The sequence below is a fragment of the Ciconia boyciana genome, chromosome 2, assembly GCF_034638445.1.
Source record: "Ciconia boyciana chromosome 2, ASM3463844v1, whole genome shotgun sequence".
Taxonomy (NCBI): Eukaryota; Metazoa; Chordata; class Aves; order Ciconiiformes; family Ciconiidae; genus Ciconia; species Ciconia boyciana.
Genome location: NC_132935.1, coordinates 132,538,851 through 132,551,999, shown reverse-complemented (window position 1 = coordinate 132,551,999; position 13,149 = coordinate 132,538,851). Strand labels below are relative to the sequence as shown.

Genomic DNA, 13,149 nt, shown 5'->3' with positions numbered 1-13,149 from the left:
GGATAGCTAAGAATACTTGCATTTTAAAGGTTAACATTAACTTTTTTTTACCTGTAACTTTATTTTCTCCAGATAGATACCTGCTCTACTCCTGGAGCTTATGTTGTATTCACTTAGTCTCAGTTGTAGAGTTTCTTAATTTGGAAATACCGGAAATATTTGGTTAATAAGCAGAGAGTAAGCACACTAAATCTTTCAGTTGTGACATTTAAGTAAGTCTAGCTAGAGCAATGTTTTTGTTCAATCTGTATTTCCAGAGTTCTGGGTTTGCAAACCTTTCAAGTAGTTTGGCAGTAAGCTGTGTGAATAAAACAAGTTACTACATTTTACCTCTATTACAAAACCTTGGGGCAGAAAGCCAGTCAGTATGAAATAAACAGAGGACTAGAGTTAGTCTTGGGAGGTACTACAGTCAAGAAAATGTTTTTCCCATTTTTCTTCATGAACTTCAGCAGGAAGGGCAATTCTCTGGGTAGATCATTGTGAACCATGGTGGGACACTTAATTCCAAAATGCAAATGATTTTTATATAAATGGTCTCTTTCTATTTGGATTTTACTTACTTTAAGAAGCAGCTATGCACTTAAGCATTAGATCAGAGAAATCTACAAAGATGAATTTGAAAGTGAACCTCATTGTTTGAGAATATAGTGCTGTTTTGAAATAGGCAGAAGGAAATCTTTGGTGTTTTGAGGTCTCAGGACATGACTTCCTGTTTGTGTTGAATACAAGACTAGCTAGGATATCTGTAGAGGCAGTTCATTTTAATTCTGTAGTTGGCATCTGGTATCACACTGTAGGAGTGTTATATACTAATGCAAGATTTGTTTCTTAAATGCAATGTTAATGGTTAAAACTTGTTACTTGCATTGTCAGTGAAGTCCTACACCTAGCTACATAACACTTGAGTCCATTACAAACCTAAAAGTATTTCAGTGCTCTTTAATACGGTAAGTTTTCAAATAACAAGCATTGTCATTGGGCCAGACCGAAGGTCCATCTAACTCCATATCCATTTTCCAACTTACAGTGCAACTTCTGAAACCATTCAGCATCTATCAGGAGCTCCTATTAACATTATCTCTGAGCAGATTTTCAAGAAGACAGAAGACATGGGTGTCTCTTGATGAGAAGGAGCTGGGGCCAGAAAATTTAGTGTCTGGATAGCCTTCTGAGTATAGACCTTCCAGAAAGGGATAAAGAAGCGTATCATGGTCCCCAAATGCCTAGACATCATTAGCCAAAAACTGGTGAATAATTTCATTGTGCTAATCTGCAACAGTGACAGAATCCAAAATTTAATGTGTTGTTCATGACTAAAATAACATCTTATGTAATTGCCCTGGGCCTGCACATTAACAGCTTCCAAAAAGATCTGATTGTTTTGTGGAGGGAATTGAAAACTAAGACAGCAGAATAACTGATAATGCTAAAGGTATAAGACTGAAGGTCTCCAGAAAGTCCGTCCCCTTGTAGACAACAAAGATAACACATTTGCCACCCTTTCTCTTTCTCTGCTTTTCTACAAGTCATTAGGGAGCCAGTATAAGTGCAAGAGGATCTATCTAAAATACCAGGCACAGGTAGGCAGCTGTGAATATGGCTGCCTGTAAGAAAAAGATTTCTACTCATTAATATTGCACTCAAGAAAGACCCTGCATCAGGACCTTTCTCCTGTTTGATGTGATCTTGTTCTATGTTGAGATACTACTAATTTGAACTGAACGGGGTTGTTGTCAGTAACGGGTTGGAGCTGGCAATACATTAAATGCTCTTTAAAAAAAAAAAAAAAATTTGTTTGTATGTGTGTGTGTGACTGTATACATACATACATATATGTATACATACATAAAAAGAGGGCATTTTTGTCTTGTCTGTAAACAAAAAGCCCAGCATCCATAAGGTGTCTAGGAAAGTATAAAACCAAAGTAAGCATACATTATATTTTCCCCAGGTGATCTCCCAGAATCCAACTAATGTTTAATTTGAAGACTTTTTAGACCAGATGAGATTTGTGGGTTAAGTAATTCATATTGTGTACTTTTACTATTCAAGATGCTTCCATTTCAAAACTAGTCTCAACTTCTTCATGGACTGGTATTCATATATAAATTGCTACTGTGCACTGGAGGTCTGTTTGATTAAACATGAGAAACTGTTATCCTTGGACTGGATTACTCTTTAGTTTCTTTAAATAATTGACATGGATTTTCTCTGGAGTGCTTGATAACTTGAATAACTTGTTATTCTCTTGAGATGTGATATGTGTATCATTGTAGCCTGCTGTGAAGATTGAGCCAGTACTAGTTCTTGTTTTGGTAACAGAACTGGTGGTAAGTTTGCAACAGATTAATGATTACCCATATATATAGTTTAGGAAGCATGTCAGACTGACCAGGATACCCACAGATTGTTCTTTGGTTGGCCATTGCTCCATTCTGCCTAATGACGTGTCCAGATGGAACAGCAGAAATAGATGTTTAGCCTCCAAGCTGGTGCCTATATGCCTGTTTACATATTTACCTGCTGTCCAGAAATCTGACCGTTGCTGTGTGACGTGTTCCTTCTGATCCCATCTTCCACACAGGCACCCTGCGTAAGGTGGTCCTAGCCTTGGCCAAGATCTTGGTGTGGCTTTAAATGTGGTTCTTCCCTCAGTGTGGGGTTTTAATAAACACAGAAAGATACAGTGTGATTGGGCTAAATGAAGAACATTTTCATAGTTTGAATTTTGGGTTGGTTGGTCATAAGAATCCTTTGAACTTACATGTCTGTGCTGATAACAGGTGGTCATCTGAAGCTAAAGGAAAGACTTCCAGATTAGCAATAGAAATACTCCTTCAAGTCAGACTGACAGTATGGTATCCTGTTCTTGGAAACAGATCTTCAACTGATCTGTGGAAATGCATAGGTAATAAGGAAACAGTGATCTGTTTTAGATTGCTGTGATTAAAAAACATTCTTCCTAAAGTCCCTCTTCACATTGTCCTATATCTATACTCGGGAACAAACTGTAGCAACTGGCTCATCTTCCACTCACTTCAGTCATTCTACAAGTAGCTAGCAGTTTGTTATATTCAGTATCACTTGGAAAACACTTCCAAGTTTATGGTAACACCCAGTGACTTTTAAGCTTCTTGGTTCAGTCCTCTGATGCAAGTAAGAAAGATGGAGTCAGGACTTCTAGACCATCTTGTGTTAACAGTGAACAGGAGATGTATTTTGTTCAGTGCAATCAGCTTGATATGAGATCTTAGAATCCAAGCAGTGATTGCCATACAGAATAGAGGCGTAGTGCTATAGAAATAGTTTCTGTTACTTGTCAGAAATGTGATGACAAGGACCCAGAGAGATGTAAAGAGCTCTTTCCTCTTTGCTTTTCAGTATTTCATCTTTTCACACTTGTTGGTAAAAGTCAAGGTTCTTGTGTTTGATCCTTTCGTCAGTCAGTTGAAGAGGTGATAAAGAAGCAGTGTCCCAATATAGTTTTCTAAAAATGTTTAAAAAAATATTTTTTCAGGGTGACTTTCTTACTGCCTTTGAACAAGAAGTGTAGCCACTGGCAAACCCTTAGTTTGGAATAAGTGGAATTTAGAAGTTCTCAGGCTTGACCTAAGTTGGGAAGTGTATAAAAGTAAGAGCAATTCCATTACCAAGAACTTGATCTAGGCTTTTTGAGGTGCTGTTTCTTCCTGGGATAAGAGATTTTGATAGCAATAGGTAAAACAAATAATTGAGCTGTTTTTTGTAGTTTAGAAATAATGCAGAAAAAATTGCATTTTTCAAAATTGCAAGTTCAGAAAAAATTGACCAACTTTTCTTATCCCAAGTTGCACCAGGAGGGCAGGTCTTCCTCTAACTTACTGGTACGTCTTGCTCAGAGAAGTGACAATGGTATATCTAACTTCCACTCTCAAAAATAGCTATAGTTTAATCTTTTGATGTCTTGAAAGTGAGGCTTGACTAGACTTGTCTTTTCTCTTGCTGAAGAAATAGATCCTTTGGAAGAAAATTGAGGTAAAGTGCAGCATGCATATACTTCTTGTACAGAAATAGGAGAAAAAAGATGAGTAAAATTTACCAGCTGTACATTGAATATTGTCTGTTGAAGTGATGCCCAAAAATACTGTTGTGCATCTGAAGATGTTGAATGCATCATAAATCTCAGCTAATATTATCTAGAATTACTATACTTGGTTATCTATGACCAAAATTAGAATCCTGCTAAAGCTTGTATTACGTAGTTTTTAGAGTTCATTGTCAGCTTCTGACTGAGTTAAGATGAAGAAAGGCAAAAGAAGTGAAGAGTCATCAGGACTCTAGATCCTGGCAATCTTTTAAAATGGAATTTAAACATGTTAGAAAGATCTCTAAATGTCTGTAGCACAGATTATTTTTAATCAAGCTACCGATCCTTTTAATACAGCTAAGCTGCCATTTTGGTTTTAGTCTCTGCTCTATTTTTTAAGCATTTGGGTATACTTAGGAAACAGGAGGAGTACTTTCTTGGGTGAACAGAAATAGGCAGTGAATGGAAGAATAGTGGAAAAAATCTTGTGGAAAATATGAGTGGAAAATAAAAGTGGAAAATATGAGTAAGAATAACCTTTGTGAACCAAATGGGTTAATCAAGAGTTATACTATGTGATGTTTCACAGTTTGTACTTAAGGAAATATATGCAAATACCTCTTATCAGCTTCTTTTGAGGGTGTCTGAACATGTAAACCTCAAAGTGAGTCTTTCATTCATGTAGGTCACTTCCTTCCTTTTTGCTCTTTTTCTCTGGCCTAATTCCCAAAAACAACTTTAACAGATGCCTTAACTTTGAAGTCACTGGGACTACCTACCTGCTTGCAGCTGAACATACACTTAAATAATTTCAGTAATATTTTAGCGAATCCCACTTCTCCGTAATATTGTCTAATGAACTTTTTTTAAGGCAGTAGGCTGAAAAAGGAGCACAATGAGTGGCAAGCTGAACCTACTCAGCTTTGGGAACCTCCCTCTCTTTCCCATCAAGGAAGGAGTAGGAAGCATAATGTCATCTTCCAGATAGAAGTGCCAGACTGTATACATGAAGACAGGTGGAGCAGGTGGCAGTCCCATTTAAACACTACCCCTTCCAGCATGATGAAGGCACTATCTTTTAGTACTAGACTGTGTGCAAAAATGACAGGCCAGGTGTGGTTCCTGGGCTGTCAGCTGGAACATGCTGTAAGCCATCTTACATTTTTTCCTTTTTCCTTCTGAGACACTCCTTTTGCTGTATCTAGTTTTTCTAACTTCATCATAATGTGTTGCCTACTTTCCAGCCATTTTTTGCCTTTTATTCAATACCTTTCCAAATAATTCACTATGAAATAGGTGTTCAGGACTTTTGGGCCTCAAACAAAATTTTACTCTTGTTTCTGTGTTCGAGAGATGACCAGCTTTTCTGTGTACGGTAGGGTTTAAATTTTGGCTAAATGTTGTAAACGCTGATGCTGGGGTGTGTGTGCATGTGTGTGTGTTATGATGGCTGATATAATTTGGAAATGTACAAAACAGATGACTGCAAAAAAACCATGAGAGATAACCTGACACTAAGATGATCTTGAATTTCTGCATCTCAGTGGTGATTAAACTCATTAAAATATATTTTTCCACCCCTCCCAAAAATATAATCCAACAAAAACCTTCAAGGATTAAAATCAGCTAGTTCTTTCATTAGAGGCATCGTTGTACAAGGTGGCGGAAGTGCTGCGTCTGTAAGTTTGTTTGGGCTGCTCTTATTGTAGTGTGTGTCTTTTATGGAACCTATTTCCCTTCCTCAAAAATCATAGGACACTGTATGTTGCATTGGCTTTGCTGTTAGCACTGTAGATTCAAGTAAAAATTTTTAGGGAAAGCAAGAATGTCTCAGATGCAGTTGCAGTGATATTTCCATGCTTCAAATTTATGGTAGAGTCTTGCAGCTCTGCTGAACTAGCAAATTTGTGCTGCACTATGCACTTGTCTTCTTGTCAGTCTTTGCATTGTTTTTCCCTATCTATCATACAGAAAAACCTGTATCTACCTGTTCTTAGAAAGCCCCATAACTGAATAGCAAGACTGGTATAATTACTTTACTGATTTATTAATTTTATTAAGTCTTGAACTTAAGATAGTCTTCCTGATACTTTAAATCAAGAGAGATCTGACATATGTGCTCATACAACATTGCATGAATGTTCCTTTCTCACAAAAAGATATCTGTTTACGTCCAGGTATCTGTCTAGAACAAGAACTGTCTGCTGAGTGATGGACTTGGTTAAAGAAGAATTAGGAAAACTGACAGACAGTGCTTTATCTGTAAGTCTTTGGTGAAAATCGTTTAGGGGAAGGGTTCTACAGTTTCCTGCTGTTAGTCAGTATTGTCTTCAGAATGGATGAAAATATTTTTCATTTTGTACTTAAGTTAGGCTCTTTCTTTTGCCATGTGTTATACTACTGAATATGGGCCTTTGACTACTTTTGGCTTTAATATTAAATAACTGTCTTGGAACTCCCATTTGGCATTTGTCATACACAGCAATAGCATGTGGGTAATTGAACTCTGTGGTTTGTCTTGAGGCAGTCAGTGGATTTCATAATGCTTAATTTTATTTGGACTCACTACCTGTAGGAACAGAGAAGACTGACACCTCATGAGTCTAAAGAGGTGTAAAATCCATTGGTACAAAACTCAATTTATTGCAGATAGTGAAAATGTGAATTGCTGTTTCTGAATCATAGTTCATGTGCCCAATCTTTTATTTTGGATATCTACAATCTTAAGTTTGGATATCTACATGTCCCCTTTCTTCCTGCACTTCTTTCCCTTCCTGTAGTCAAGTATGTATGTATAATAGAAGAGGAGTTACATGGAGCCAGAGTGTGGGTTTACAGGTATTGTCAGAGCAAGAAAAGTATAACAGACACATGAGACCAGGAAATTACAACATTCCTTGGTGTACTCTGCTTAAACTTGTTCAATATGTTAACAATTCATTTATTATGCAGAGGAAAATCACAGTTTTGAGCATATGTGAAATTTACGTAATTGCACTGTGAATTTCAAGTACTTCAAATCTATATAAAAAAATTATTACCAGACTATTTAATTCTCTACTCTTTCAGCCATAATTTAATCCTATGTTAGGCCAGTGTGATGCATGCTTGATTGTATCTTTTTTTCTTCGTAGCCCTTGATGTCCATTGTTCTGTACAGGAGGATGGTAATGAATTTGAGAAAAGGATTTTTAAATACAGAGACTTGGCTTCTTTTTTGAACTACTGGCAGGACCTCATTCAAACCAGTCTCTCTGGTATTAAAAAGAAAGTGTTGATTCCTTCTGTGTGAAAGTTGGCTTGTCTGGGTCTGAAAACTTATGCTGAGAAGTGATGTGGTATTTAAATCCTGACACTGTGTTTAGAAAAACAGAAACTGTGCCAGAGTTTCTGCAACTGAGAAAGCTTCTTTCATGTTTCAACTGCTTCAGTCATTGAACACAAATTCCTTCTTACGGGATCAAGTGTCATTGCTATTTGCTACCTTGGCAGGTTTCTGTAGAGAAATACTCGGTGCCATCAGTAAGCTCGATTTATGGAAAGCATATTATATTAATGAGAATAAAAGATACCTTTCCAAGCAGAGTGCTATTATTATTGCTAAGGTCTCTTCCAAACTGAGTATTCCAAAGGAAGTTTCAACATGAAGATCTGATGCTTCTAATGGATCTCTATATGCAGACTAATGCTAGTAGGTGGACCAGCAATCCAGTGAGTGCTTGCCTGGCTATGAACAGGCTGCTGGGCTTGTGGCTTTGTTAGTGTGCCATTGGATCTGTCCAGGGACAGGTGTTCTGGCAGTCTACCTGCATGTGGTTTGCTTTATATCTGTTTCCTCAAGCTATTTTCCCCTCCCAACTGGACCAAAAAGCAAGCTAAAGTCCAGCATGCTACCTTGCAGCTTTGCACAGGCATGTAGCTGACGTAGGATGCTTGTAGCTGGGCTATCAGGATCTGTTGATTTAGGGAAGTGCAAGCTTGGGCTGCTTAAAAATCTCAGCTGCTCTTTGAGGAGAGACAGCCAACCAGATTCTGTCCTGAGTATAAGACTTGTTCTTGCACCACATGACAAGTGGAATGTGTGCAGGTGTGCTGAGGGCCATGTTAGCAAACAGTATCCAAAAAGTTGAAGCAGAATCAAGATTTCACTTGGGTTTTGGGCATGTCTCCAGGAACAATGTAGTGGAAAATGAAAGAAATATAGCTGATTATTTGAAAAAACAACTAAACAGGTTGATTGCCTTTTTATCAAGAGGAATTTACATTTTCTGAAAATCCATTCTTAGACTATGTTTTGTTTCAGACTTTTCAAAATTTTGAGGAAGAATGTGGCCATTTAACTTCAGTGCTGAGTTTGCATGAGCCAATACTACTCCGTCTATTTGATTCTTATTGCCTTGTGTGTGCTGTGTGACCGGTCTGCTGAGATAGTGCTTGTTTCCTCTGTTGCCAGTAGTTATGAATGTCATGAATATTTTTTTTACCTTGTAACACCCAGAAAATGTTGGGTATCGTAGCATTACGGAAAAAGACATCGCTGCCCTTTTAAGTTCACTTGGGAACTTGAGGGTAACTTCATGTTAAATTATTCTGCAGTCGTAAAGCTAGTTGTGTCCAAAGAACCAATTTATCCATAAGAGGGTACATTGCTCCCTTTTTATGTATCTCTCACCCCAATACTCTCCTGGTAAAGAGGACTTTAATGGGAAGTATAATAAGCAGAAACTACTATGGATGGGACTGCCTGCTCTGAGAACTCATTTAGTGTGATGAGACAGTCCTCTCAACTTCCATGCTGAAGATGGTTGGCAAAGCAATTACTCTTTTCCAGGTCAGGACCCAGACTTCATAAAACCTTCTTGTGGAAAAGCTGAAGCATGGAATTATTTATCTATTGCAGTGGAATTCCAAGGCTGGGCATGGAGAAGAATCATGGTCCCTAACCTGCCATTTCTGATTGTACATGGGAGGACTGTAATAGGCTATTTTGAGAGTCCTCTCCACTTCTTCTCTGCTGATGGCATTCTATTCTAAGTAATTCTGACTACTGATACCCAAGTAACTGGGCCTAGAAACTTGTGCGAATCTGAGAGGTTCCATTGTCAAAAACCAATGAGGTTCTTGGCTCAGTCAGGTGCTGCTTGTGCTAACATCTTCCTCTCTTCTCTCCTCCCATCCCTTTCTCTGAGACCCCTAAGCAGTGGGGGAAGGAATAGAACAAAGGGCTTGGGTCAAAACCAAGAGAGTCTGTGGCTTTTATTGTTTCACCATAAATAGTATTGAAGAGAGTTAGCATATGAGGATAAGTATGAACTGCTTTTAAGAAACAGCAGTTGCAGTTTGGAGTCTAGAAAGAAACAATCTTAAAATTTGTTTAATTTTTTCCCCTCTGTAGACTTTCTCATGTTTCAGATGCACTCAAAAAGCCAAGTTCCATCATGGCCTCATTTTTCCAAGAAAACATGTCATAAAAGAGATAATGAAATATAAGTAAAAGTTGTAGTTTTAAAAATTTCTACGTTCAGCTATTACAGCAATTTACCTGTCTCAGAAAACGATAAAAAGCCTTGATAGACTGTATTCTTTGATTAACTTTTGCAGTGGTGTGAACTGTCCAAGAAGAAGAGTTCAGCTGTCTTTGCATTTGCCAGAATTTCTTTTGAAAAAAAGAAAATAATTGAACTGAAGATGTGCTGAACTTGGCTTGTGCAACAGTAATTGAGGGAGTGATTTGTGTAGTGTGGGTGACTGGAAGTATGTACTTGGATAGTTACTGCTATCAAAGAAGAGAAATAAACTGACATTACTGCCTTCCACTGCAGCAGTTATTAGGCTCTGTGTGCTTTCATGTCATCTGGTACAGGCTTGGTACAATAGCAGCAGATTATATCTGGGCATATAACATGCTTCTAACTTCCCACTTAATCTTTAGTTCTGGTAGTAAGTTGTACTTAATTTAAGCACATTCTTTGGACATTGGGAATGAAGCCATCAACAGTTGTTGGAAGCAAGATTTTTGTTTATATATGAAGCTGATCATTATATTTCTGAGATGAACTATATTCCCATCTTTTACTGCAGCCCTTCCACTACTCTGAAGTTTCAGTTATGTCTTTGAGCTTCTGTCATCCAGTATCCCACTTTCCAAAGAAAGAGTTGAATGGAAAGATGTTTAAAACTCATTGTTTCATGAGAAAACTTGTAACTATTTGATGGCAAGTTATTCACTGTAAGCCTTTACTTAAAAGTTCTCTGGTTTTGCTTCAGTTGGGGTGACAGAGTACATGACTGAAAATTCTGAAGTTCTTAGGCAAAACTTAATGAAACCAAACTTGGTATTCTAAGGAAATAGAGTAGAAAATTTCAAACTTGTCAGTATGCATCACAGGTACAAGTGCAAAATACCATTTTGAAGATACCCTTTGCAGTTTCTGTGTCTGTGTCCACCCTATAAAACACAGAACATTGTCATTCAGTGTTCACAGCAGTAAGTTGGAAACTGACTTGAAAGTGAAGGTGGTGAACGTTCAAAGTGAACATTTGAAGTGGTAATTTTCTTAAAAACGTGTAGTTCTTAATGCAAGCTGTCCCAAGACCACTAGAAGTCACCTTTTCCCCTGTTATTGTGCCCAGATATTCTTAAATTGAAATTAAAATTCCCACTTTTAATTAAGCATTTGTGATCCTAAATAAATCCTTGCAGCATATTGTGGGGATGTAGTCTGGGAGGTGAAACGTGACTAAGTGCAGTGTTACATACTCCATGGAGTTTCTTAGTTCCCTTCACAATCTGAGTGTCAAGGTGATCTTTTTATTCCTTTTCTGGGGTTCTTGAACATACTCATCAAAGGACTAAAGGAAGGTAACTGTTGAGGATAATGAATAGGTAATTGTGTAAATCTTGACTGCGTTAAATTAAAAGAAAAGTATAGAATAGTCTCTTACTAGGGAAGTGACTGAGATGCGTTTTGGGCGTTCATGAAGGTCAAGTAGGCGTTTAACATGCCATCATGTTTTGCCATCTCTATATTAGAGTACAAAGGTTTTATGTGGTATTTTTCACCATTTAAAAACATCAGCAATGTTGTTCTGCAAACAAATTTGGAAAAGCCATTTTCTGTCCGCTACATCACTACTAACATTCCAAGTGTGTTTTGGTAAATTTTCTTTGTAGGTAAGGCTTTACCTTGTGTCCTTAGAGTAAACAAGAACAGCATCATATGACAAGGGTAGTAAAGAATTTTTTTTTTTTCTGTTGCAAGTCACCCTGAACTATAACATTGTTAATTTAGCAACTTGCTTTTACAGCTTCCTAATAAGTTTGTTTGGGCAGAGGTGGGGAGTGCTTGCATAAGAGGGATTATTTTAGTGGAAGTGGAAACATTAGAGTTTAGGAATGAACTTCAAATGAATCTTCTGGAAAATGTACTAGGTGATCATGTAAAATTGAAAACTGAGGTCCTAGGCCAGAGATGATTTAATTTATAATTTTTGCAGTTTAAATCCTGTCTTAAATTTTTCACTTGCAAGTTGCGATGCAGAGGGAAAACTTTCAGTGAAATTAAGTAGACTCAGAATTAACTGAAAACTTCCCTATGGAAGTTTTGCATGGTGGGTCTTTTACCTTTTAGAAAAATGGGGTAGATAATATAGTCATTTAATAGTCAAATATATTCTCTATTTTAAAACAGAATCACTTCCATTTTTATTAAATAATGTGTTGAGATAGTCTAAATCTTTTCTAAAGTGCTTTATTTTGTGCTCTAAAAAGCAGTCTTGCGTTTCTGCTTTCTGCATATTAATTGTCCTGGTTTTGGCTGGGACAGAGTTAATTTTCTTCCTGGTAGGTGGTATAGTGCTGTGTTTCGGATTTAATATGAGAATAATGTTGATAACACACTGATGTTTTATTTGTTGCTAAGTAATGTTTACACTAGTCAAGGGCTTTTCAGCTTCCCATGCTCTTGCCAGGTGCACAAGAAGCTGGGAGGGGGCACAGCCAAACTGGCCAAAGGGCTATTCCATACCATATGATGTCATGCTCAGTATATAAACTGGGGGGAGTTGGCCAGGGGCAGGGATTGCTGCTTGGGGACTGACTAGGCGTTGTTCAGTGGGTAGTGATCGGTTGCATCACCTGTTTTTCCTGTGTTTTGTTCCTCTCTCTCTCTCTCTCTCTCGTTGTTTTCCTTTTCATTACAATTTATCGTCGTTATTATTTTATTTTATTTTACTTCCGTTATTAAACTGTTCTTTTCACAACCCATGGGTTTTCTTACTTTTGCTCTTCAGATTCTCTCCCGCATCCCACCGGGGGGGGAGGGTGAGCAAGCGGCTGTGTGGTGCTTGGTTGCTGGATGGGATTAAACCACAACAGTCCTTTTTGGTGCTCAACATGGACCTTGAAGGGTTTGAGATAATAACAACAGGCTAACCAGAGCTTATTAAGGAGTTTATATGTGTTAACAGTTGCGGGTCATGATATTGATTAATCTGTTCTCGATATTAGTTTATCTGCTCTGCACCATGCTCTTTTTTTTCCTGTAGATGTTAAAGATTGGTGTTGGTTTTTGCAGTTTGCTATGTTCTGCAGTGATTAGTGATGTTTTGTCTGGGAGATTTGTTATTAAAACACTGTCCTTGAGCTTAATCTGGTATTTGAGCTTTGTACTGAAGCCATTACTGTATTTCGGTTACCACCTCATGGAGACAATTAGCACCTCTTCTTCCTCCGAGAGGTTTTTTATGGAGGAAATACAGAATGGCACCTTCGCTACCTTCTTCTATGACGTTTCCTCCTTCATTACAATAACTTTTCAGTATGCTGAACATCCTTGGGTAGTTAAGAGATTTATATTGGTATTTCTTGGGAATATTGTTTCAGATTTGTCTAAGGTTAATAAGCAATTTAAGAATATCATCCAGAGATCTGCCCCAAGGCTGGATAGTTATGAGTGGCAGGGTGTGTGGAATAGGGTGGGCAAATGCCTAGGACAGTGGGCACCTCCAGTGTTTTGGAACTTCACCCCTGAATGAGTGCAGAATCCTGAAAAATTAGTAGAATATTTGGAAAAAGTATG

The 13,149-nt window shown here is 37.7% G+C and overlaps 1 protein-coding gene across 5 annotated transcripts in view; it reads left to right on the top strand.

Annotated features, from left to right (window-relative positions):
* The window catches only part of PALS2 (protein associated with LIN7 2, MAGUK p55 family member), a 61,530-nt gene that overhangs the window by 9,154 nt on the left and 39,227 nt on the right, over positions 1 to 13,149 (top strand). Inside the window, exon 1 of one of the 5 annotated variants that reach the window (XM_072854124.1) lies at positions 6,251 to 6,331. The exons of 3 other annotated variants lie outside the window; for them this stretch is intronic. The gene's annotated coding sequence lies outside the window, so the exon portion shown is untranslated. Of the gene's footprint in view, positions 1 to 6,250; positions 6,332 to 13,149 lie in introns of those variants that run through there. One more of the 5 variants, XM_072854125.1, reaches the window with a different exon arrangement.